The sequence below is a fragment of the Paramormyrops kingsleyae genome, chromosome 5 (assembly GCF_048594095.1).
Source record: "Paramormyrops kingsleyae isolate MSU_618 chromosome 5, PKINGS_0.4, whole genome shotgun sequence".
In the NCBI taxonomy this organism is placed as follows: Eukaryota; Metazoa; Chordata; class Actinopteri; order Osteoglossiformes; family Mormyridae; genus Paramormyrops; species Paramormyrops kingsleyae.
This window is the reverse complement of record NC_132801.1, coordinates 23,449,424-23,471,990: the sequence shown is the minus strand read 5'-3', so window position 1 is coordinate 23,471,990 and position 22,567 is coordinate 23,449,424. Positions and strand designations below refer to the sequence as shown.

Here is a 22,567-nt window from a genome sequence, read left to right as displayed (position 1 = left end):
AGAGACAAAGCAGGTGTATCCAGATTTTTGACTGATACTGATACTATACTTTAAATAATTTAAAAAAGCAAAAGAGTAAAAAACAAGAGTAAAGTAAACCCTCATTGTATCGGATATTTTATGTATCTCTGCTCACCCCCAGATAAGTGAATCATGCTGGGGGGTGGGGGTGGGGGGGCTGTCCTATATGTCCTCTCTGCTCATTCCTGCCATATTCTGTCCCCGTTGAGGATGTGCTGCCCATGAACACAACGGTGAGAAGCTTCAGATCCTTAGATCCAGTGTCTGCAGAACAGCTTAAGATCTAATGATCAATAATCGTCTCAGCAAGTCAGTTACCAGACAGCACGTCTAAATGGGGCTCTTTCGAGAAGCACAAACGCCATAACCATGCAAACATAAAAAGAAAAAACTTGCTACATTTTTATTGACTTTGTGTCATAAATCACTTATTGAGTGATATAAGGGCTCATATTAGCCGCTGACGGTTAATTGATGGAACCTTCATTGTTTCCCTTCAACACATTTTACAAGTTTTCGCCTCAGTGATGCTGGCATTGCCCTCAACACCAAACAACTTACTGTCAGCTCGACATAATATATCTCCCAGTGCCATCCCATTTTATCCAAAGTTACCACAGACAGCTGCAGTGACTAATAAGCATGTGTCCACAAACAGCGCATAATTGTGATGGATGAAGGATCTCAAATGGCGGCATAAATTAAACAAGGCTGCTGTTGTTTGGGAGGGGCGGGCTGATCTGCGACATTGCCGACGCCTCCACACGGGTATGGGGGCTGGAGAGATGTGTGTGTGGAGGAAGGGGTGCTGAGACGAGGAGAGCGGTGAGGTGTTTACGTGCTTGTAAAAACACAGGCACGGCCATAGGCTAGATTGCGGTTGTAAATAATGCCAAGAGTAGAGAATGTGGGCCATCCTGCTCTCGGGAGCCTCCAGTCTGAAGGTAAACGGCTGTGTGCAGGTGACACGGGACGACAGGCTCCGCCTCTCGTGGAACGCTGGGCGGCATCGGATCTCTGTGGCCTATCCGACAGGCGCCGGCACCTGGAAGATGGAAAATAGCGTTTCCTCAGCTGCGGTTTTCAAGAATAGAAACCTGGAGACAGTCGCACCTCAACGTCCACACGGAGCCTCGTAACGGGGGCCGCGGCGCGTTCGCTGTGGACGCTGACACAAGCGGCGGTGAGAAGACGGGGAGAACGCGGAGCTGGCTAGCCCCCCTGGCTGCCCTCCTCCTCACCCTCCACAACTCCACAGTTTTACAGGCTGCCATTTCCACTAAATTAGTGCCCAGGGTTTTAATTGCAGTTTATGAAGCCTATTTATTGGCCAGGGAGTGTGTGTTTGTGTGAACTGGCGTCCGCCCGACCTGGCGGCTCCCCAGCTCCTCGCCGCCTCCCTGTGGTTTCTGAGCGCGTGCGCGTGTGTGTTTGTGTGTTTTTTTTTTGTTTTTGGTTTTTTCACACCAGATTTTTAACACCGGAATGTTGTTGCACTTAAATTAACATGCTGGTGTTTTTACTGAGAATTAGCACTTTGGCTAACAGGCCTGGCAGCACAGCACGCTTTCTGTCGCGCCCTGTGTGCTCCCCCCCGTGCCCCCCTGCCCCCCTGCCCCCCTTCCCAGCCTTCTCTGATATAACTCAGGGCCCCATGTATTTGACTATGCAATCTGTGCCATCAGCCTCTCTGTTTCCCCGCCTCCTCCGGCCTCCTGGCCCGATCCCTCTCGCTCGCATTCGCTCCGCTGGTGTGCCTCACTCCATTCCACCAACTCCCCCCCCCCCCCCTTTATGGCGACGCTCTGGAGGCTAATTAAGTGTTAATTAGATTTGTTGAAATTGATTTGTGATTTTGTCTTGCTTCTGTTGATCCAGCTCATTTCCTGCCACAGAAATGCCATTAATGTGCCATTATTTCCACGAGCTGTCTGATTACGGAGACGCAGAGGCACACGAGCGGGGAGATGAGCAGTGTGGGAGGGTATAATCAGCGCCTGCTCTGGCATCAGTGTGAAGCGCAGGGGACAACGAGGTGAGCGGGACTCGTTGTCGGCCTCCGCCCCCTCCCCGTCCGTGCCGCCTCGGACACGCCCGCTAAACGCCGATGTGCAGATACGCGGCTCTGAAAGGCCAGACCAAGTCTGGTGTCGGCAGCTGAATTATTCATTATTCTCAAAAATCTGTCATTGCACACCTCCGCTGCACCTAGGCCGGCCTGTCTCCTCTGTCACCGCTGTTACACTCACCGACTGCTGTTCTTTCACCACACAATCATATATATAATCGCATAAATATCATTTTTTGGAAGCTTCCTGTGGATCAGTTTCCCATTAAGAGTCGTGGTGTTTAAGCCCAGATTCTGTGCCGGCTTTGCTTGGACTCCTGCTTGCTGCTGACCCACATCTCCTTCTGAACTCGTGCCGCATCCCTCTGTCTATCCTAGACCCCTCTGTCCCAGCCTCCACCTAGACACACACACAAACACACACACAAACACACACACACACACACACACAGGTTTGTAATTATATCTTTGTAGGGACTCTCCATTCATTTCTATGGGGAAAACTCCAATCCCAAAATGACCACCCTAACCCCTACGCAGCCCTAACCTTAACAATAAATAACCAAATAAAATACAAGAGCATTTTTAGTTTTCTGGTTCTAGTCACAGATTTGTATTTTATAAAATTGAGTTTCAAAAAAATCATCAAACATCAGAATAACAGGTTGGCCTCCACAACGTAATATATACATGACCCACACATACAGACACATACACACACACACACACACACACAGACACACAAACACAGACAGAGGTTTCATCTCAGGGCAGTGGGGGGGGGGTAAAAAGTAATCTGATCCTAGAAATCAATCTGGCAGCCTCCCATCGCAGACAGAGGTGCAAATTAAATGCACAAAGGGAACTCCCCCAAACCCTTAACCCAGCCGCTCCCAGTGACGGATCCCACCCCTTTTTGGCAAAGATGGCGCTCGTTGGGGGGGGGAGTGGGGCTGAGGGAGTTGAGCATGTTCGCAGGGCCCCCCCGTCTGCTGCCTGTCCCAGAGGGCCTCCTCTCTCCGCTCCCCTCCCCGGCTGATCAGCGCTGCATGTTAACGGGCAGCTGCTTCCTTCTGTTTTTAGTCCCTCGCCTCTTTAGACAGATTTGGAAGGCAGTGCGGTTTTGTGGCCGAAGGTGTCCCGTGTCTTTGGGGCGGCGGGGCCCGCAGTGCCCTCCGAGCGCCCGGGCTGCGCTCCAAACTCCCACCCTCCCTCCCGGCTGCTTCTTTTTCTCCCCCCCCGCACATGTTCCCTCTCTGTTATTATACGGTGTAATGGGTGTCGTTTCAAACGCTGCCTGGCAGGCTGACAGCCACATTGCACTCCAGCATCATTTGGCTGATTGAGGAAAAGGAAAAGAGAACGAGAGAGAGAGAGAGAGAGAGACAGAGGGGGCCTGGGGGTGGAGGGGAAGACCAGTGGGAATGGGGTCACTTGAGTTTATTTCTAACTGGATATCAATCAGCCCGCCATCTCCGCCCCCAATGCCACCAGGCCACAACATACGCCCCCTGCCCCCCCGTGCTGTCAGGACCACACTGCCTCCTTCTGTCTTTATCAGGGTTAACAATAACAGAACCATAAACAAATATTTATTCAACTGCTGTGGGGCATTTTACACAAGGGTGAGGTACTGCTTTAGCTCAAACGCCTATTGCTCAACTAGAAAGTCGAATGTTTGCAGTTTGATAACACAGAGGTTTACAGCTGTTCCTCCAGTAAGTTTAGCTCACGCTGTACAGAACCACACTGCCAATGCACCTCATTAACAAAGAAGTACTTGTGAATAAAGTGATAATTATTTTATATTTGATGCATCTCTCAGACAATGGAAACACACATGTAAACAAAAGCAGAAATAATTCAAGGTTAGCAAACAAAGGCATGGAAGGAAGACAATAAAATAGCATGGATGTGAAAATCCCCCTACAATATTCAGGGACACCAACTGCCTGTACCCAGAGCTCCCCAGATGCTAACTCTGCCCTCTGAAGTGTAAGAACCAACATTTCCACATCTCCTACACTAGTGCAAAGATTTTTTTCACCAAACCCGCCAAACTCTCACTCCAGCAAACAACCACAAAGGGAAGCTTACAGGGACAGGCTGGACAGCAGGTTTTTGGCCCCCCCCCCAGCCTTCGCTCCCACTGGTGGCGTTCTCCCGCCTCATGCGCTCCGCGGCATAGAAGGGGTTAAATGTGTCTGAGGCTCACATCTGGGAATCATTTGAGACATTCCAGAGGGCTTACCACATATTTTCAGATGAACTAAACCCTGCGTAACAGCTCAACTCTCGGGGGCCTTAAAAGTGTGTTTCTCTTTTTACACTGAAGAAAATGGAAGTGCAGGAGAGCCTCTTTATCTTTACGAGAGGGAGAATTTTCTGTGTGCAAGCCGGCTTGTGCAGGAGCAATACCGGAATTCTTGGTGGAATTTCCAGGGTGGTTCTGATTTCAGCCGGTTTGCAGTTCAGAATCCAGTCCATAGTCATGACCACATCTTTTTGTCTGCGTTTGTACCCTTTTTTTTTCCAGTCAGTAAACATTGATGACGAAGAACAATTGATCTCCACAAGCATGCAGTCAGATCTTAAATCACTGTTTTCATAAACATTTGAATCGGTGTGCTTACCACACATACTTGTCTGGTTAGATGATCTGAAAGCACCATGCTTTTGTGGCTGGTTTCTGCTGTAGAACATAGATGATCGATGCTATATTTGGCTGTGATACTTTTAAGTGAGCGGTTAGTAATAGGCATGAGGTTGGTCTGTGGGCCATTTTTTCATGACGAACCTTGCGATCCTGTCTCTAGGCAACATGATACGTCTGGCCGTCCTTCAACATTTAGAACAGGGCAGAGGTCCTGGAGCTTACTGGGTGAAAGGTCTGAAGTGATGCTCATTCTGCCTGCTCATGACCTGTAATATTTGCACAGCAACACAGGAAGAAGGCAAGAATATTTCTCCATGGTTGTCATTTTCTAGCTAAGGGATGTGGCCTGCAATGGGCGCACGGCGTTTATCGGGGTGTGTAATGTTACAATGGAAATTGCCTTGGAATAGTGCCCTAGCAGTGAAAAGGACCCCAGAATTCTTAGAAGGCTGGTTTGGGTCACTTTACTTGGGTCTTTCAGGTGTCTTGTAAAACATAACAAGGCGATGGCTAGACTTCCACCTGTTTGTGCCCAAAGTTCTGTGCTCTGGCATTTGCTATTCAGTGCCTAAAGTAAGGCAGTTGTGATCTAGGGCCACTTGTCTGCTGGCTCAACAAAGGCCTTTTAGTTTATGATGAGTATTCCTGCATCAGGATACCACCAGGGCAAGTGAGGAGTCCTTGCAAAGGGACTCATCTTAACATGATAAGGAAGATGTGTGTAATGAGGGGATGATCTTCTGCGCAATATGGGAGTGACTCATCCGCTGGCTCGAATGATACAGACTCGCAAAGCAGCATGTAAGTACGTGAAAACAAGGTCAGCCTTGTAGGCTTAATAACATCCAGAGCCGGTCAGACTTAATTGTGAGCCTGACGTTATCAGATCAGGCTGCAGACTGAAGCAGTAATGCACAACTGCCTGAATATTGATGCTGTTAACTGATCGCGTTCTCATCTGGGCGCCCGGAGGGAGCGGCTGTACATGCAGAGTCATGGGAGTATCACGCATCACACAACGACATGTGACACCGGGACCCAGCTTTTACTCAGACAGGAAGTGCATCAAGAAATTACAAGATTCTTTCTTGAGTGTCAACACGCCTGGCCATCCAGGATGCAGCTGCAGGGGGACAGCAGGGATCGCCCGGAGAAGCTGAGGAAGCTCACGCGAGCTGTTTCCAGTTAAAGTCACGTTACAAGCAGATGTGTGCACAGTTAGAGTCACTCTGAGTTGTGCATCCCACAGTAAAACAGGGTCTCTTACTACTGAAGCCTTCTTATCTAAAGCTGTCCATTTCCACACAAAAAGACTTTTCAAATTTTCTCTATGCCCCGCTGTCTGAGCCGGACTTACACACGGGCTAACTGGGGCTGTGGGCCAGGACCCCAACAATGACTTCTGACAGCCCCCCCCCCCCCCCCCCCAAATTCAGCCCTGAAGCTCTCCCTTTCACATATCACCCCCCTCTTCTTTTCTTGAGTGTGAAGTGACACAGCTCGGACATCCTGCACTTCCTACGCACGGCGGCAGGGCTGGGGGTGCTGGGGGCTGGAAGCCCGGGAACGAGGCGGCTTCTGTGGCGAGGCTCTGTTTCCAGTTAAATCCAGACGATTAACGTACCGCAGCCATGAAGAAGGGAGCCAGCTGTGGGCCGGGGTAGTCTCTGCTGGCATCTTGCTGTGCTGCACTTGTGTTTTGGCTAGGTGGGACCCTGTATTTGACATGTAACCTGCAGAGGAGCAACACATAACCTCATCAGTTATGTCCTTTGCAGGGGAGCGGAGCTGTGGAATCCCCAGCCTATATTATGCAGTGAATGCTACCCACTATGAACAGTAACCTCTAAAATCAATAGGCAGCATCTCTGGCAACGTAATAGACTGGCAAATCCAAGATGGACTGCTGCATGAGATCCAAGTGTAATTTAAAGGCAGGAAGATTTTAAGCTATTAAATTATTTATATAGTGTTATGCCTTGGTCATCAGTACCTCATCAGTTTTATGTAATGGCATGAACATCAGAAGATAATTATTACCACAATGTCAAAGAATAAACTCTTATTCAATATTAGTATTTATTTACTGATTCAAACTTTCACATTAACCTTACTGGCATACCAAACTGTAATTGGTAGCATCAGATCTTAGATAGCAGATTGCAATGTTTTTTTATTTCTAAATATTTTCAGGAGAAAACGTATTATTCAAGGGAAAGGTTATATTCAAGTGAATTAGCTGTCCACAAAACGCATTGTCTATAAAAATCACCCCCCAACATAGCTTTAAGTTTGTAACAAACATAGCATCAATGATTTATTGTAACAAAGACAATTTATGCTTTTGAAGGCAAAATCACCCCTTAAGGGGATGAATTTGGCTGCTTTTCTGCGATTAAATATACACACACTTTTCCCATTTTTTGCATATGTTCTGACCAAGAGTACATGCACACCGTTTTCACAGCGTGATGCATCTCTACAACTAAAGAGCACATACATGAATACCATTAGGGATCTTTAATGGGTCAAAAAATACTCAGTTTTGTATGCATTTTTATAGTTTAGTCCAAAAATAAGATTTATTTTACATTGGCTTAAAATACATATGAATAATCCTTGAATAATTATCTTTACCTTAAACAGTATACTAACGATTTATCAATAATACTGTGCTATATACATAATGCTTTGATGTGAAACGTGAGGAAATCACGTCCTCAACGTTTATTAATATGTTATATCACATGTTACAGTCGACAAATATCTACAATAGGTATGTCAATTGCTTGAGTTAGAAGCCATAACCTCCCGTCAAGCCTCGAACAGGGACAGACGAAGTGTTGCAAGCGTGGAGCCAAAGGGGCGGGTTCTTTGCTGTGATTGGCCCGATGGAAAGGAAAATGGGTGGAATCTGAGAAGAGTGGGCGGGGCATGCGCTCCGGAGTGTCTGGTTTCACACGCGCAGCACGTGACCGCGATGGCCGCCGTCGCCGCTGCTGCTCACGGGCGCCGCGGCAACTTCGCCGTCCCCTGAAGAAACCCTGCTCCGCGCCTCTCACCACTAGTACCCAGAGGGAAGGCACATTTCTCTCAACCCCCGGGCTCAATCGGGGAAAAGAACAACTTCAAGAGGAGTCCACCATTATCACCGCCGGCAGAAGTCCCAGCAGCCGACGGAGCGGTAGGAGGAGTCAACAGGTCTCAGGTATTTACACTTTGGACGACGGTGCCGCCGGTGCCCCCGGTAACCTCGCTTACGCGGACGGACTAACGAGCTCGTTTACGGTACCGGTGGGCGTCCGTTTAAAACTGATACCGACAAATAAAGATCCGATCGGGCCGATGCGTTTTGGGGGGTGAGGATGGCTGGGGTAGCCCCGGCAGTTCGCATTCAGACTGCCGACCGGCCGGCCGGGCATGAAGCCTGTTAGCCGTGGCTACGCAAAACCTTTCATTCTTTTCAACGTTTTTTTGTGTCCCGCGAAAGAGAAATAAAAGACCTGCAACAGTAAAAAGATAACATACTGACCCCATGGCTTGTTAGCTTGCGGAGTTTCCGTGTGTGTTCGCGTTTTGACTTTATTCGCTGAATAATACAACAGCCGTTTCCTCGATATCCTGCAGGTTCATGATTTTACATCCAGGTTTATATTGCAGCTCAACGCTAATGTACTGTCTTTTTGTAGACAGTTATAGCGCTTCCACATTATAATCCCCTTTATCTAACGCAGGCGCAAAGGTAATTAAGGTAATGGCATCATTTAGTATTAATGCATTATTTCATATGTGAGTTTAATTATTAAACACACTGTACCGAATGACTTAAATGTACGGATGACAGTGCACGGTTAAATGTATAGTTTTCACCCCCACTGCCACATTGACGTAAAGACGACTATAGCCGACATTTTATGTGCAGTTTCTCGCTACTGTGTTAAATATTCAGTGAAAGTTAAGCCGAATACCTCTGGCATATTGAGTACATGTTTTGAAATGAACACACGCTAGTTTTCGGTTTCTTGAGCCGCGAGCCTGATAGCCGTGTAGTTCTGCTTGTCAGTCGAGCTGGCTGCGCTGTGATCTGCTTTTCATGGAGATGAAGGTGTGTTAGCTCAGGCCGCCACGTATTAGATGTCCGTTTTGATGACAGCCTGCCGTTGTGCAGTTCAGTGGGGCACATGTTTATCTGTTGTCAGCATCCCAAACTGGCAACACGTACGATTTCCTGAAACTGAACCGATCGTCACTCGCGTGCGGGCTAAAAAAAACTGTCAGCTCGGTTTCTTGACTTATGAATTCTTGAACCTGTGTAATTTTATTGCTCCAAACTGATACGCCTGTAACTTTATACGTCCGCTAGCCTGTTACAGTAACCCCTGGACTGAGTCTTGAAATTGTGCATACAATAAAGACGTAAATCTCTCTAGTTCCTCTGTAACAAACCATGGTGTCCTTTAACGTTGTTGCATAGTAACTGCGCTTATTTGCAGTCCTCTGACAGTTGTGTTAGTGTGTTTCCTTGCAGCGGGCAACAACATGTGTGTTGAAGTATCCAATACCTATCAACAACTGAAGGCAGTGTTGAATGCTGTCTTGTATTGAAAAGGAATGGTATTCAGAGCATTGCATCAGAAGTCTAGTCACTGAATAACGAATTGTGTGTCTGCGTATTCCCATCTTACTGTGAATTGCATGCACCTGCCGTAGAATTGCCATAACTCGACGGTCCATACACTAAATACATATGGCCTGCATGGATTTGTAATTTCTGTGAGCAATCCGCTGCTACTTATGCACATACTGTCCTTGCGGTCTGGGAATGCAGACGGGTCCCCTCCACCCCCTCCTAATTTCCCTTTAATGGTGGTGGCACCTGTCCAGTACTTTTTTGCTGCTGGGAACCACAGGGAAACTGCAGAAGAAAGATGGACAGTGAAACGGTGAGCTGTCATTGTCCTGGCCTTCGTGGGTAGGGGTGGACTGTGTTTAGTTACTGTTGGTTTATGAGTGTGCAGGCTTCTGTAGGGAAACTGTTAAATTCATGTGCTTTTTTTAAACTGAGAAATGCCAGCAGCTTAAGTACATTGTGGTCCGTGGTTTGTTTTGTTTTTTGAATAATAAGTACATGGTTGGTTTCTCTTCAGGGTTTTTAGAAGTTTTTCACCTGTGCTCTGGCATGTCTGATATAGTGTAGATTTGGTTTTGGAGGCAAAGCAGAAAATGTCTTTTTTTTTTCTTTTTCTTCTCCCCTCTCTCTACTTGTTAAGAGCTTTTGAAGAGGATATTCGACCTTCAGCCATGTGTGTCTTTGGAAATTTGGTTTCCTCCTTGTGTGAGAAGTGCCAGTTAGAGGCCGCGAGCTCGGCAGTTTCGTATGACGGTAAATGTGTCAGCGCGGTGCAGGTGGCGGCTCCGTTCACTCTTTTCAGGCTCCTTCCACTCATGATGTGTAACGGATTGCACTTTTCCCCTCTGAGATAAGAAATATGACGCGTCTTTTTTTTTTTTTTTTTTTTTTTGTCTCAGACGCAATTGAGACTCAGTCTCCCAGCAACTTCCTGTATCTTTAGGCGGGGTCTGACATTTTGATTTTACAGCCAATGGAACAAAAGATGTAGCCGTATCCAGTGAACTGGAGTGTTTGTGGATAGTATGTGTGGCTTCCTCACTGTGAGTTTGCAGGCGTGTCTGGAAGGCTTGAGACATCTGCAGACCCATTTGAATCAAGGCGTTGGCTTATGATGAGACCCTGGAATTTAGGACCACGACTGGATGTAAAATCCACAGACTCCTGCAGAAGATTCAAGAAATGTATTTGCCATTTGTACATGCACAGACAGTATGGGTATATAGGAATTTTTGTGCAAAGCTCTTAGACTCAGCAGTAAAGAAGAGAAATAAGCGAAGGCCAGGATAGGTAATAAGAGTTTAAGATAATTACTAACGACATTGTAGAATACAATAATATATATATATATATATATATATATATATATATATATATATATATATATATATATATATATATATATATATATATATATAAATAAAGTTTAAAAAAAAAAGTAAAAACGACACAATAAAACACAGATTTTCATTTAAAAGAAATTGTGAATTCTGCAAAAGGTCATTCACAATCAGCTCACCAATTCACAGATTCATTCAGTTTGAGGTTCTTTGCTCCATTTCAGGTCACAGATGAGTATGACTAGCTCTCTCGCATGTTTTCTCAGCACCGCCCAGATTCTCACACCATTATGAGGCTTGTTGCCTGTCAGAGCTTTTTTGACACTGGCTTGGGTTAAGTGAACTTAAGTGCAGATTAGTGTGACTGATGGGAGGGATGACTTGGCCGGAGAGGCGGGTTTCAAGAAGTCTCCCGCCCCGTTCGCTGCTACGCGGGCGTCGGCTCGTGAGAGTGCCCTGATCAGCAGCTCCTTCGCGGACCTGACGGATGAGGCGGTTCCTTCATGGTGGCAGGTCCCCCCTGAGATGCTGCAGTGAGCACTCACAGAACCGTGAACTCTTCAACCTCTGTGACTCTGTCAGACACACTTGCTGTGTGGTTTTCAAGTGAGAAGCAAAGAACTACGAAAAAAACCACAGTTTGAAAACCGGGGCTTCAGTTCTCATCAAAGTAATGATGATAATAAAAAGATGTTGGTTTGCATGGATGTTGGCATCGTATAAACCAAGTCAGTGTTTGTCTCGAGTTTGATGCATGGGCAGCCGGTGCATTAAATGGAATCAAAAGGTCCTGCCATTTTCAAAACGGTCAAATTATTGAATGTGTGGAATTCCTGTAGTGTGTGTATATACACAGTAAAATGTATTAAAATGTCTATTTGTTTTCAATTACCATCATCAATCAGCCATCAAAGACTTTCTGTATCAGATATCTGAAAAAGTCATCTGTTGTCTAACAAATGTGATGACAGCTGTATTGCAGTGACCCTTAAACCACTCACAGTTCCTATGAAAACTGCGCTGCTTACATGTAAATACACCCGTTCTTTGCCTGCTGTTGTGAATGAAATGAAGCTGTGAGATGGTGTGTGTGTGTGTGTGTGTGTGTGTGTGTGGTTGATGCCTGGAAGAAAAACACAGACAGCCTTGCTGGAAGGCACAGTTATTTCCATGGGCCCGGATCCCAGGCGATGTGGAGATTACGCTGAGCCCCGAGCTGCAGGGCTGATGCTGAGGATGTGCTGGGGGCTTTTTAGTGACTGTCAGTGCCCTGGCTTTACTGGTCTCAGCCTGGCTCTGTCTACCTGCTCGCGTCTCCGTCTCCTCTGGAAATGGTTGTGTGGCGCTGGTTCATATTTAGTCTCCCAGCCTGTTTTCTGAGGGCGTTTTTTCTGTGGGAGCGACTGCCTCTGGGTCTGTCTGGACATCAGAGAGGCACAGAGGTCGCCGTATGGCCCCCACACGCTCACATTACTGCTGCCCCCCTCAAAGTGAGAAATAGCCTGAAGTCAGTCCTTGCCAAAATGTGGTTAAACATCATAATTACTTTTTTTTTAACACTCATTATTAATTCAGGTTGTACCAGCACACTGCTGTTTTGGCCAAGCAGCCTAAGCAAGGACCGGTACCTAATCAGAATTATGGGCTCATTTTTGGTTTAACTGGTATGATGGTAGAGGATAAAAGGGATGGGAGTTATCCTATTTGTTCGATGCATGCGTTACTGGAGTAGAATCCCAGTCAGAACTTTGCCTGTTCAGAATGTCATGAGTTTGCTGTGTAAAGGGTGTTCCCAGTACTTCCTGCTAGCCTCCACATGGTTATCCCCCACCTCAAAATGGAGAAAATGCAATATTCTCCGTAATGTTAAAGCCATCCTTTGCCGCACATGTACCATTTGCTTTTGAGAATCAGCCATTTTGAAAGCATGAAGTGATGTAAACTGGCAAGTTCTATAAAACGATCAACACATTTGGCTTTAATTTCCACCGCTGGCCATTGAAAGGAATGGTGTGTTACGCAGTCGTCGTCCTGCCTTCGCTGCTGCTGGAAGTGGAGGAAAGAGCAGGCTTTCTCAGGGCTGCTGGGAAGAACCACCGCTAGCTGGTTACATGTCAGGATTGCCAGTCATGGCCCATCTGCGGAAAATGTGCGTTTTGACTGCTTGCCGCAACATGTGGGTTGGCCTATCAACCACCATTAGAACATCACAGTGCTGTGCTTTCTTGGGAGAGCCAGCTGTGTTAAATCATCAAGGCACCAAAGGCAAAATTGTCTACAAAAAAATGAAGGGACAGACGGTCAGATGGATACATTATTGGACGTAACATGACAGAATGCAAAGTGCCAAATGGGTTGGCTGGTCAGAGTGGTTTTATTGTTTTGAAATGTTTATCCAAGGTGAGAATGTTTTAGATGTTTGTGCGGATCTTAGCCACTAGTGGTGTACTCTCGTGGAATGTGCCGTTTTGTGATATGTTCTGCGTCTCCAGGTCCTTTCCCATGCTTGGCTGTGCATTGTTACACCGCAGCCTCCTGCATTATAGGGTGGGGAGATTTCCCTTTGAACGCTGACGCCTTTGAATGTAGGTTGTGTTCCTCTACACTGAGGCAGATCAGACTTAGCAGATCGTCCATAATAAAGGTGAGGCTTGAATTCTCATGGGAGAAGGTGGTAATGTTCTTCAGATAATTGTGCATTGGATTAAATTTACTCTCGGAATGTTTTGTGCTCAGGCCAAGAGGGAGAGAAGAAAGATAGACATTCATTAGCAGTGCTTTGTTCTGTGTGTTTGCCTTCCCAGCACACGTATTAAGTAAAGCTGTCTACAAGAACTTGTTGTTTGCACTTGCTGTAATTAGGCCTGTTTTGTCCCCCTCATTTTTACTGCATTATATTACTCACAGCAGAAGCGACGTGGCCAATGCCCAGCTCAATGTAACTGACATTCACGAATTAGCACTCTTTTACATTATGACTTACTTAGAGCCCGGCCATGTCAGATAATCTGGCTCTAACCTTGCAGCGGCATAGCTCCTCTCCACTGTAATTAGGCCTGATAACACTTTAATAAAGGAGCTTATTGTCATTTGTAAATTTCACCCTGGTAATAAGACGTTGGCCTCGGAGTGCCATAGCTTGAAAACGACCATGCGGTGCCGTCCGCCGCCTCCTGTGTAGTAAAGCACTTCATTGGCTGTAATAGCGGCAGCGGCCGGTCCTCTGAAAGGCAGCGAGCCGCTCTCGTATTATTTGCCCGGCATGTGAAGTGAGCCTTAATCGTGGCTGGCCTGACCTGCCTCCTTGAAAATGGGCAGATAAATAATGACTGTGTGTATATTTGTTTCCGCGGGGTGGCGATCGGCGGCGAGATGGGCCCACATTGCTGCGCGGCCCTAATGAATGGCCTCCATTCCGTTTTCGCTCATTTTCTCTGGACAGTACCATTAAGTTTGACAGATGATATGTTCTTCCTTTGAAACAGTGATCTTAAGCACATTGTCACTGAAAATCTGATTCACACCCTTCCCTTCCTATTCTCTCTCTCTTCTCCCCCCACCCTGAGACTCTGTTAATATTTCTCTTTGAATGGAATAGTGAGACTGCTGGGGTGTGTGTGTTGGTGGGGGTGGGGGTTGTTGGGTTAACCCTCTCCTCCCCTTCCTTAGCGTCCTAGATCTGAGCTCTCCTCCCAGCAGGCTTCCTTTGGCCTCACGGTAGTGCTTTGGACCTGCCCCCCCCGTTACAGTGGGTGTGGTCACACGCACCACCAATGAGCCGCTCAGTCTGTATGCTCCTGGCTGCTGGGGTGGCGGCTGCAAATCCGCAGAGCTGGGCTCCGTTTGAGCGCGGCTCCTGACCCCGTCGGCACGGGTGGAGCGGGTCGCCGAAAGCACATTAGATCAGTGGACGCTCCTCCTGGAAAATGGCAGGATAATGGCCCAGAACTAAGGGAGGGGGTGCGTAATGCATTCTTGGCTGCAGACCCCAACATCATCATCATCATCATCATCATCATCATTACTCGCTCTCCCCAGCCACGTCCCCTTTATGAGCCTCTGATGCTGCGGCCTGATGGTGTGGTGGCCCGGCCGCACAGAGCTGCGTGCCCGACCCTGTCCTTACTGACATTGGGCCACGTGGTGCTGGTGCTCTGGGTGGCACCATGGGAGGGCAGGGGTGCTCCAGCTCGTCTCATTCTGTGGAGCTGCCATGTGGCAGGAGGTGTCCTTTTAACATTGTCCTTAGATGTTGCTGCTCAAGTCTCTGCTGTGTCATTCTGTGCTCAGGTCTTATCGACCCAGCTGGTCCGGGGCAGTTCTACTGGGGTGCTACTGCACCCCCACCCCTGAACTGCTGTAAACCGGAGATTAGCCCAGTCTCCTTTAGAAGCATGTTGCCTTGTGAGCGGTTACTGAGAACCGATATGTGTAAAGAAAGCAGTCCATTCAGTAGGCTGTGTCCTGGGGCTACGTTAATTGCCAGTGGGGGGGTGATTTGTATGTAATCACTCAGTGTGGTCGTTAACCTCGTCCCCATTACATTACATCCGCTCTCTCGTATCCATCACAAGCCCCGCGCCTCATCTCACTCGCTGCTTGGCTTAGCCTAGCTTAGCCTCTGTGCCAGCCAGCGGCATCCAGCTAGTATCGATTCCTGACAGGGATCCTATTGATAAATACTGGCGGTGGCCACTCTCCGGAATAGCGCGGCTAAATGAGGCAGAGCGGAGGCAGATGTGCCGCGGTGAATTAAAGGGGCAGCCTTTTCCGTTCGGTGACGTCGCCACCGCCGCTCAGGAGGGGAGCTCCACGCAAGCTGCCATCATTATTTACGGCCGTGGTGCTTGCTGCCTGCAGTTAAATTGACCCGCAGCCCACTGACTGGGGGGGGAGGGGTTAGACAATGGTCTCTTTTCCACTCTTGGAATCTCATTTTCGTCTAAATGAGTATATAAACCCGTTAGTATGTTGCCTGGTTTCCGTGTGCAAGCGCCGACTGCGTCTGGGTAGCACCTCCTTCAATAGACTTGCCGGCCTTCTCCTGGCACCTCCTGTCTCCTCCTGCCTTGCTTTTGACCCGGTGGCGTACATTGACCAGACGTTATCTTGTTGCCGTGAGCCCTACGCCGCAGTCGGCCCACAGTCTCTGCTTGCCGCCAGGTCATGGTGCCGTACCGAAAACGGCAAAGCGGCGTCCCTGAAACGAGGTGGTGGCATGAGCCAGCCTCGGTTTGTTGAAAACGGAGAACGGAAGAGCGGCCCCCTTTTCAGTGGAAAGCAGGTTAATGGTAACCAAAGCGCAGCTAAGACAGTCATGTGCCTCTTTTCACTATACATTCTTATCTCAGAGGTGCTCAGAGGAGTGATGTAGCTAAAGCCACAAGCGACGCCTTGTGTGTCTAAATGCTACCGGGGCATCGAGCAGATTTGGCTGGTTAGTCTGTCCTGGCAGTGCTCGCCGCCCGTTGGGGGGGAAACGTCATGCTCACCGAGACCTCTTGCGTGCGGAATGCTTTCACTCCCTCGTTAAATGCTTTTTCTGCCAACTTTTTGGCTCAAACAAACGGTCCAGAAATGCGTGACGTGGGTGGCAGGCCAATTGCAGGGTCGGCGATTGGCCTGCTGGGTTTTTGACGGGGAGATGTGAAGGGGGCCTCGCGTCCCAACAGGAAGCCTGGGAAGAATCTATGTTTGCTCTGTGCTTCAGTGCTGGCCAGGTGGCTTGGAAGAGCAGTATGGATAGATGGCATTGCAGCCCTGCCAGGGGTAATGCGTAGAGTACTAATGCATGTCTGTATTGTTATAAGTGCTTAATAAATCCTTTGGTTAGTTCAGAATGTAAAACATCCACAGTTTTTTTTAAACCAGCTCATGCATACTGTCCTTGGTCCCCACAGACCCACTGCTGTTGCTCTTATGCTCTTACTGTTGACTTGAAATTCCTTGAGTCTTTTGAGACTTTTTTTATGAAAAGGTTGCAGCTGAACAGGAAAATACACTTGGTTTAAAAGCTGAGTTGTGCTATTGTGCTGGAAGCGTGAAAGCCTTGGAAATGAGAATTTGAAGAGTTGAGCTCATGATTTGGGGTTCGATGGACAAAATATTGCTGGTAGTTATCCTCTTTTCTTTCTTTCGGAATCCCTTAAATAGCGGGATCACTACTTTTATGTACTATGAAATCCTCTTCAAGTTCTGCAGACCCTGTTGTCCTAACTGTAGCGAGACCATTTCGCATCCCGCCCCAAAATAAATGACATGAATTTGCAGAAAATCCATCTTGGGCAGCCTGCATTGTTCCGTGTGAATTCGCCCTGTATATATTTATCCCTGCAGTAGGAAGTGCAGATGAGCAGGAACCTTGTTCGCTGGTGTGCTGTGGAGCTGCAGGTATAAATGGGAATGTCTAGAACACAGGAATTGGCTAAGGAAGGTTTCATGTGGTGGTGGAGGTGGGGAACTTCTGCCGAGGCAACAGGGCATGCTGTATCCAGTAGTCTGGGGCCCACAGTTTGCTAGCCAGTTTACGCTGACCGCATAGTCCCGCATAGTCCCGCATAGTCCCGCATAGTCCCGCATAGTCCCGCATAGTCCCGCATAGTACCCCAGTGCAGTGTTGTCATGTAATGAGCAGCGTGGCCCTGGGAATTAAATTCTTAATGAGTAAAGTGCAGTTCTGGGATTTTTGCACTGCCCCTCAGTGGTACGGAGGAGAGATACTGCTTCCAAGCTGTTGAACTCTGAACAGACGGCCAACTCCGTTTGGCAGCTGCCTCCCTCGTGCAGCTGAAAGGCCACAGAAAGAAGAAGCGATCGTAGATGTCTGAAAAACCTTCCTCCTGAGTTTTGTGCAAAATAACTGTCTGAGCTTGAGGAAGAACAAAAGATGAATTTAAAAAGGCAACCAGCTTACAAAATGTGATGGAGGGCTTAAAAAATTGATCGGAAGTATTTGTGTAAGGGCCGTTGTAAGTTTCTTAGTCTATCCTGGCCGCTCATGCTGTATAGCAAACGAGAGTATGTCCCATGGAAGTGTATGGCACGGCCTTCACTGGCGGTAATGGGACACTGCTGGTGCTGATGTCTAATGCTGTAGCTGACACGCTATGCAGCGAGCTTAGGGTGGCGTTTTACAGGACTTGAACCACCAACCTTCAGATTTCTACTCTGCCTCCTTAACCTCTGTGCTGGCCGTTGCTGTCATGCACCCTGTTTTCCCCTGAGGCAAATGTATCTCCTGCCAGTTTCAGCCACCGTCTAAGTAACTGTTGAACAAATGGCTTTAATAAAGCAGTTGTGTTATCCAGAGACAACTCGAACTTAAATGAGAGAGAATTCAACCCAGAAAGGCGGAACTTGGCTGATGGGGAGCGCGTTTGAGAAGTGGAGGCGGGGACGCGGCCCACCGGCACACGACGACTCCATGCGGCCCCCAAACTGGATTTTCTCGCCTCAGTGCGGCTCTTATTCCTCTTTCACAGTCAAATAAAACCACTGTGTCTCTCCGCCTGTGTTTGTTTTTCCTTTTTCGTTGGCAGCTTTGAAAGAAGTTTAATGTAAATGGTTAACAGAGCTTTACAGAAGAGTCTGATGTGTCTCTTTGTTTTTCCCCACTGTCTGGACAGTGTTTGGATGCCGAATGCTGAGGCACCATGAAAGTACCCGTGTTCTGGAGGGGGGGGGGGGGAAAGTTACATTTTTGATGGTCCCTTTATTTCCTCCTTTTTATTGTGCAATTTGTTTTGCCCTGAGCCTTTTTAACTGTGTATTTTTCACTGTGGGTCTGTGGTTTGCTTCTTAACTTCCCATTTACAAAGATCTGATGTCTACGGCTTGCGAGTTTCACTTGGAAACCATGGCAACCAGCGGGAACACCAAACAATCTATGAACAAATTGCCATACAGGCATTTTTACCCCCCCCCCACCTTCTTATCTGTCCGGCCACAGATGAATGATGATCCAAGTATTGCAGATATGAGGAATGCTGTACTCACAGATGTTGGGCTGCCCGTCAGCAGTGACTGGCATGCTGTCTTATGCTGCGAAAACGGGAAACGTTACTTTGTCCACTTGGGGTGTACTTGTGTGTATCCCCCAGTCTGTCTTATTTGTGATTTTGTGCCTGTGATTATTATTAATCATGTATCATTGCTGTTCTTATGACAGTATGACTGCAGCATCATTTCTGTAGCAAACAGGTCGCAATTTTCTGCATGTCTCTTCTGTAAAGACCAACAGTCTGTCTGTCCTCTGTCTTCCTTTGATCTCTACTTTTCTTGAGAAGCGGGCACACTCTTCTCTTTTTTTTTTTTGTTGTAAAGAAGCATCAGCAGCTAGTGGGGGTGGGATGTGGGGCCAGAGGGCGGGGCAGGGGGGTGTGATAAACGTTCAGAATATGCTAACCTGACAATAGCTCGTGATGGACGGTTTTAGCTAAGCACCTCTTGGCCTGCAGGGGTCGACCCCAGGCCTCTACGTCATGCCACTGTCAGCACACATCCGGGAAGCATTTAACCCTTTACCAGAATGGGGTTGGATTGCTGCGCTCCCCCTCCCTACCTGGAGGCTGTAGGGTGACACACAGCCCGTTATAATTTAATCCTAAACTCTGTGGCTCTTCGTCTGTTGCAGGCGTCAATCTCTCTCTCTCTCTCTTGTCGCTGTCGTTTAATTTTGTGTTTGATTAAACATGTCCGGCTGCCCGATTTTCCTCCTTTTGGGAATTATTCCTGACCCTTGCTCTCCTGTAGTGCCGCTCGCTGCTTTCTGGGATGTCTCCAGAAAGATAAGTGCATCGGGAACTGCAAGAGGTTCTGTTAAATAAACTGCTGTGCTAGTTTTTTCCGGGGGGTGGGGTTCGCCAGGACGCTGGACTTGGCTGTGGGTTTTCTGTCTGCAGTGTAAAGAATGCACTTTAATTTGCCTGCGGTAGACCCAAAGGGGATGGGGGGTGGGGGGTGGGGAGCCTCAAGAGTAAACACTGACAATCCGGAGCTGCTCGCTGCAGAGAACTCTGTCCACAGAAATCAGGTGGGAGGGAAGGGGATTGTGGAGAACGGGAAGGACTGGATGAAGCCAGACTTGAGCGGAGTGGGGGCGAGCAGGGTGCTGGGGAGACCGTGCGGGGGGATGTCGCCTGCTTAGCAGGGACTGTGCTCCATGCCGACTCAGGGCTTGCAGTGATGACTGACTTAGTTATGTTTTGTTCTAGGTGAACCCTTCCTGATTAGAGCGCCCCCCCCCCATTAGACAGTTTTTGCCCTGGATTTTCCCCCTTGGATGTGTGTGTGTGTGTTGGGGCAGGGGGAGTTGCATAAATCACATTTGGGGACCTAAATGTCCCCAAAGTGTGGTAAAACCTGAAACTTCCTTCCTTTTGGGGACATTTTTCAGGTCCCCATTTGGATAAGCTCAGTTATACTAAATTCTGTGAAAGCAATCAAAAAAAGTAAAAATCCCAAAAGTCTTTTATTTTGTTTGGTTAGTTATGGTTAAGGTTAGGGCTGGGTAGGGGTTAAGAGTGCCGTGACTGGCATTAGGGTTTTTCCGATAGAAATGAATGGATGGTCCCCATTTAGATAGGTATGCCAGCATGTGTCTGGGTCTGGGTCTGTGTGTTTTTCTCCTTCCAAGGGAGTGAGGAGACCTCTTTGCTGCCCCTAAACTCAAAATCGCTGTCCCATGGCTGAACCAGTCAGCTGAGTCCAGCTGCCAGTGATATGTTCAGGGCCTTCGGATGATATTCCTTGGAAGTGGAGTCACCCCTTGGTGGATGTGTTACCAATAATTACTATAGTATGATTGACACTGAGTCATCATCTCATCTCGCTACCTCACTCACATTTACTGTAGTAGCAAAGTCTGTACTGTCCATGTGACCCTGACATGTCCCTTGGATGCTGGCTTAGTGGCGTGTCGGCTGCTCTCGGAGCATCATCAGGATCAGGTCGGACAATGATGGGAGCCTGAGGTTTGCGACTTTGGCCCTAAATCACCCATCTCTGTTAATGTTGATCTGTTTTGGGTCATAGCGTGGAACTAAACTGCATTTTCTTCTATTTTTTGATAGAAAAGTCAAAATGAGGGCTTGACAAATCTACTTTGCCCATATCCTCCCATTGAGGTTTGGGGATTAAGTTCTAATTTTAGCCTCACTGTCTTTGCAGATGCTTTGAAGAGCTGGCTGCCAATAGCAAGGCGGGATGAAGAGAATCGGAGGGGCTGCTCGAGGGGGTGGGGGGGGTCGTTTGAAAGTAGAGCTTCGTAAGGAGAAATTAGCATAAAATACCCACAGAAAATGTCTTTGCACATGATAATAGGAGAGTCGTCGTGTGGATTCCCGGCCTCCGTAGACCGTGACGACTTGAGCTGAGGCACGCTGGTATTTTTCGATTACAAGCTGTTAGCGATCGCTGCGCTGCCGCCATTTTGTGACGCGGACTGTTCTTAGCTGGGACACCGCAGGCTTTCGGTGCGTAACGGGTCACTGAGATGGCCGCAAAACGTCACCTCGCGTGTACTGGTCCGGGGGTGGCTCATCTGCACTGGGATTCTTGGAGGAACCATTGGAAGTGCTGTGTGCTTGTCCGCGCCGATGGCCGATGCCTCCCCAGTCCTGCGTCTTACACCTTTGACGCTCTGAAGGCAGACGGCCATATGGCTCCAGGAAGGGAAGGCATCAGCTCCCTCCCTGCCGGCCGCCCCATGCTCCGTATCCCTGGCACTTGGGCGGCCGTGACGCGATTCAGTCGGCCGTCAATGTGATTAATCGATATTGACCGGCATTGAAGGGCAGGGGGCCGGGTGCAGCAGCCAGGGGGGTGGGTGGGGGGGGGCGTAGCATGGCGCTCACCGGGGGAAGAGTCGTCTAGCAACACGGCGGGGGGAGGAATGCGTGTTTGGGTAGCTGTATGACAGGTGGCTGAGAGGGGCTAATAGATTAATGAGTCTCGTGATATATGGTCCCAAAATAAAAGGTCCTCAGAGACTGGCTCTGTCACCCTAAATCATTTCCAACCAGGCTAGTAAAACTGAAACAATTATGCGGATTAGCATAACAATCGGCAGGCGGGGGGGGGGGAGGATTACACCGGCCCATTAGGGCGTCCTTTTGTTACTCGCTGCATCTTCCGTAGATTTGGGGCTTTGCGGGGGTTGCTTGGGGGGGGGGGGGGGGGGGCTTTGCCTACGCCCAGGTCTCACGACCATAAAGGTGCCCCCACCACTGTTCCCTTTGTCTGCATGTGCTGCACTGGCCGGTCCCATTCATGGCAGTGCCGTCACGGTGGCTGCACGCATGTTCTCCGTGTGCCAAATGCGCGAAAGGCAGCCTCAGCTTAATGGCCGACTGGCAGTGACACGGCGGGCCGCGAAACCGCCCCGCTGCCAGGACCAGGCTGGCGGATACCATGTGAGCCGTCTTCTCTTTCAGGAAAGCCTTCTAATGGCAAATGCCAGTGAAAAATATTATGAACGTGGAAATAAAATTCAAGAGAACCATTCTGGTGATAAAGGCTCCAGCAGTCAGGCTGGTTTCTTAGAAATGTGTTGTATCCTGAAATAATGAGGAAAAAGTGAGCAGTTTGTTTATTAATGTGCATGACTGTGTTTGTGCTCATTCCAGCCCCATTGTGGGTTATCTTCAGTGGGGCTTTAAGTTGGAGAAACACACAGCTCAGTGTTTGCCGCGTTCTCACATGCCCGTTAACATCTAAAACGCTGACATTCCTCCGTAGACGGATGTGTGACATTTGTAGCTGCCCACTTCCTCCTCCTCCTCCACTTTTGTCATGGCCCGTGACTCCCAGGGTGCCTTAAGGCAGAAGGGCGCGGCACAGGAAGTGGCACTGGT

At 48.3% G+C, this 22,567-nt stretch overlaps 2 long non-coding RNA genes across 2 annotated transcripts in view; one reads left to right on the top strand and one right to left on the bottom strand.

Annotated features, from left to right (window-relative positions):
* Positions 1–466: 466 nt before the first annotated feature.
* On the bottom strand, positions 467–8,661 carry LOC140590893 (uncharacterized). Its single transcript, XR_011991783.1, has 3 exons — positions 8,278–8,661; positions 6,370–6,478; positions 467–1,066 (listed from the first exon to the last, which is right to left on the bottom strand). It is a non-coding gene; the product is annotated as an uncharacterized lncRNA (long non-coding RNA).
* The window catches only part of LOC140590892 (uncharacterized), a 46,371-nt gene continuing 31,495 nt past the window's right edge, over positions 7,692–22,567 (top strand). The window contains exon 1 of the long non-coding RNA XR_011991782.1: positions 7,692–7,953. This is a non-coding gene — a long non-coding RNA (uncharacterized lncRNA). The remainder of the gene's footprint in view (positions 7,954–22,567) is intronic.